Below are 4475 nucleotides of genomic sequence, written 5' to 3'. Positions count from 1 at the left end.
AAACAATCATTTTTAATATATCGAATCAGTAAAGATGAATGGAAGGAGTAATTATTATTTCCTTATGTGTCCACCATGATAGCATTTGCTTAAGAGTGCTTTTATTTAGACTAATTTTTCCATTGCTATATATGATTGACCAGAAATATTTAAGCACACGAATGTGCCATGAATTTACACAAAATACAGCCGACTACCTAGCTTTGTTTATCCAAATTACAAGTACTTTTCTTCTCCTTTGTTTGATTAGGTTGTTTTTAGCTTTCCTTCGTCAGAAAATTATACCATTTATACATTGTTATAATTATATTTATATTTTATAGTAAATATCAACCTCTTTTGGCTTCTTTGTGAGTTTACTTTCATTTTTCGAACCCCCTTAGTGAAAATTCTAACTCCACCACTGATTCGAGCAATAAAATTTAAAAAGTAAGCTAATTTCTTCTCATCTCGGTGGACAGTTATTTGGTACTGAGTTAGTGGGCAGGTAGCTGGTACATGGCTGAACAGTCAAGGTGCAACAAACTAGTCTGGACATCACCATAAGCATCAGCTAACCATAAAAAACAGGAAAGGAACTTAGAAGCCTAAAGGAGGCTCTCAAATCTCAATAAGACATCTTGGTAAACATTGTGATACTTTAAAAGAAAAAAAGTTGAAAAGGATTTTTGTTGGGTTGGGGGTGAGGGATAGTAGAAAACATTTCAGTCGAGATAAACTTTAACGTCAATACCATTGTCAATAAGGGATTGAACAACTGCTCTTATTTTCCCTTCAAACTTGTCTCTGTCCCTAGGAGTATAAGAAACTGTGTACACATCAGCCTCTCTTGCTCTGTCAGCCAAAATACTTCCCACAGGCAAACATGCAGGTATCACTTCTAGATTTCAGAACTGCCTTGATGTCTTTGGAGTTGGTACCAGCTACCGCGACCTGTTTGCACGTAACGCGATGGGTTATAGAGGCTGAGACAAAGCGCTTTGATATGAAGAAATCGAGCGTGAATGATTCCATATAAGCTACTGTACGTTGCTTGAATGAAACATGTTTGTTTGGATTCTTCGACTTTTTCCCCTTCTGATATGTGTATGGTCTGCTATTGTCATCGTCCACGAAATCTTCAACCCCGAAAAAGCTTCTAGGTGCATAACAAACCTGTGAAATAAAACATGTTTTAGATACTTTTCTGAATTCTACGTTGCTCGGACACTCTCCAAAAATGCTGCAGAGCCCTTGTCGGATCCTCCAAAAATACACTACTTTTGGAGGACTCGACACGCATCCATTGACATTTTTGAAGAGTCCGAACAACATAAGATATGATATCTCAATTCAAATTAAGATTATTCTAATCCAGCAATTGTCACACACTAAAAAGTTTTCGGCTTCCTGACAAGACAGATTTTGAATCCACAGATACTTGCACAATAGATTGGTTTAAAAGCAATTCTAGGCAAGGAAACAGTTCAGCCTTTGATGTTTAACATGGAACTTAAACACTTTTGTGTACTTGCCAAAAGAACATTTTATATGTGATTAAATTACAAGGTTATGTGGCTCACGAAAGCACAAAACGAGGTCAAAGAACTTCACATGATGCTTGAGAGCAACCATTGCTGTTTTTTCCTCTTAGACAATTATTCCCCAAGAACGCCCAAAACAGAAGTGATCAGGTGGTTATTGCAATACCAAGGAAAGAGGGCTAGGCCCCTGGAGGGCTTTCAGGGAATGGGGAAGACAGGTGGTTATAGATCTAGGTAAGGGAAAACGGAAGGCCCATAGGAAATTGCATGTACGAGCCTTGATTGTGCCAGCATTGATGAAAACAGAAAAATTTCCCCTCCAGGATGCGAGTCAAATCGACCTTCCCTTCATCTCACGTGAGGCAAGCAATTGTTTCAAATGTTCGTTGTTCAATATCTCGGTTTTTCAAGAAGTTGGACTAGTTGCTCCCCCAACCTAGTACCCCCCCACATAAAAACATGGTAACGGAATAGCAGTTGGATATCATGTACTATTGAAAGAACTATCCAAAACATGGCAGAGATGATGCAATACATGTAAAAATGTTGGAAGTCATGTACAACAGCTAAAAATCCTAACCATGCTTTACTCCTACACTCATTGAAACATTAACCTCTAAATACTAAAGTTATTTCTAAGAAACATAGTTTATGCCAACAAGTCTTGGTATATGCTTAACAGCAGATCATATTGCTCTTGCTGGATTGGAAGGCGACCACTTTTCAAAAAAAAATTCCTATGTATGTGTGCAATTAATATTTTCTAAGAAACAATGTGCCCCCCCCCCCCCCCCCCCAGAAAAAAAAGAAGAAGAAAAACACATGTATATACACACACAATACGCCGACACAAATTGAAAATAATACAAAGTAAACATCAAGGTGGTATAAAAAGTAAAATCCTAAAACCAAAACAGTCCCAGACCCAACTCCACTTACAAGTGGAATTGTGACTATAAGCTGTCACCAAAAAGTCTCTGTACGCCACTACCGCCGGCTGTAAGGCAGTTAAAGTTCTTTAACATTATGTCTGTACCGTAGAATAACAGAAAGACTTCATACATAAACTCGTATGTGAATACCTCTTTGTTTGCTCCACAGATCAAAGAACCATTTGCATAACACAACAAGTTAGAAGCTAACAATTGTTGTAGCTCATATTCAAAGCCAAAGGGACCATAATTTTATCTGAAAAAACAACCAGGCAAGGATATATGGTAGTCTTTCTTCATAAAGCTAAGCACAGAGATAAATTATCAGCATTAAGTAAACCATTTTACCTGTCCACTGTGAAAGCGACTGATTTGAGCACGTACGAAGGGCCTCATCATTCGACCACCATCTCCCTAAAATAAAAACTCCCTGTCAATAAATAAGTATTAATTCAGACAATGGTGGAGCTACATAAGCTGAAGGGTGGTTAGTTGAACACACTTCATCGGAAGGTTCTCTTTGTACAGAGAACTTATATTGCATATATAAGTCAAAAACTAGTTTATACATACATATTCAATGTTGAACATCCCCAATGAAATTTTTTATTTCGCCCATTCACTGCTCTCGACTTGAATAATATTACTCCTAATAGCATTACCAAAAAAAAAAATTACTTTCAAGTCTTAACCTAATACAGGTGAAATCTATATTACTCAGACTCTTCAAAAATGTCAGCTGATGCATGTTGGATATTATCATAAGAGCATTTACTATGGGGATGGGAATGGTGGACGCGACACTATCTTAACTAGACAAAATGAGGAACTTGTTTAGACGAATGAAACATGAGAAATATGAAAAGTATTTTCTCGTATCAAACACGAACATAATCAAACAAAGAGCATAATAAATTGGATCAACAAAGCAACAGCTAATAGAAATATGTAACAGCAAATCCATTTCTCAAGCTTTCTTCTTCCATGATTCCTTTCTACATGCCAATTTTGCTCGGTAAGCAGTGACTAATTAGGTATTTTTGGAGGAAAATAAGTGTGGTTAAGTGCCTGCTAGCCGTTCGACATAATGTCTCAATATATGTACTCCCTGCTCGTCATTTGATCCAACACCATATTTAAGAAATAAGTATTTGCTTTGTTAAAGTTACAAAATTGTCTTAGAATAATAATATTTAAAAATAAATTGGACCACTTTTAATTGAAAAGATAAATAAAAAAAGAATAATAATAATATTTAAAACCAAGTGATCCACTAAAGATAAAATTGTAATTATGTCTTTTAAAATTTACTAAATAAGTAAAGGTGATATTTTATTTTGGACGGACTAAAAAAAAAATAAGAAAGCTTGAGAAAAATTTGCTGAATTTCAAAGGTGAAAAGAAAGTTTGAACCTTTTTCGTAGTTTCACAATTTCTCTCTTCCTTTCTCCTTTGATTCTACTTTTCAAGACAAGAGTGAGTTGTAATTGTGAGTTCGAATCAGCACGCAATCGATAAAAGGGTGGAAGCTCTAGGGAGTTGCTAGTAAATGGCTCATGGATTTTTTTTGCAGGGAACAACTACGAGTATAAGTTTTCGCAGGAATTGGCCCGTTTGGCGATGAAAGTCATATTTTTTTTTAAATTGGAGTTAGAGTTGAGTTGAAGTTGAAGTTGAAATTGAAGTTGAGTTGTGTTTCGTCACAAATATAAATTAAAATTATTTTTGAAATTTTGTGAGAAGTATGAGTGAAAAAAGCAAAAATAAATAACACTTGTTTTCACTTTTTTCAAATATAATTTCAAAATTGTATTTGTAATTTTTATGGTCAAACACATTTTGTTTTTACTTTTTTTACTAAAATAAAATAATTTTTTGAAAAAAAAAAATCATGGCCAAACAACTACTTAATATTTCCACTTTAATATAGGTGCTATTTAAATTTTTCCTATGTGGTTCATTTAGAATTTGTTTGACCATACGAGATGAAATAGTAATTTAAAATAAGGGTAATAACATA

The 4475-nt window shown here is 34.9% G+C and overlaps 1 non-coding gene across 1 annotated transcript; it reads right to left on the bottom strand.

The window, feature by feature from the left end:
- Positions 1-537: 537 nt before the first annotated feature.
- LOC107864000 lies at positions 538-4056 on the bottom strand. Its single transcript, XR_007053526.1, has 4 exons — positions 3869-4056; positions 3029-3104; positions 2804-2869; positions 538-1155 (listed from the first exon to the last, which is right to left on the bottom strand). It is a non-coding gene; the product is annotated as an uncharacterized LOC107864000 (transcript).
- Between the last annotated feature and the right edge of the window lie 419 nt (positions 4057-4475).

Source organism: Capsicum annuum, chromosome 3 (genome assembly GCF_002878395.1).
Source record: "Capsicum annuum cultivar UCD-10X-F1 chromosome 3, UCD10Xv1.1, whole genome shotgun sequence".
Classification (NCBI taxonomy): Eukaryota; Viridiplantae; Streptophyta; class Magnoliopsida; order Solanales; family Solanaceae; genus Capsicum; species Capsicum annuum.
Note: the sequence above shows the minus strand (reverse complement) of the source record. Positions and strands in the feature narration are given on the sequence as shown.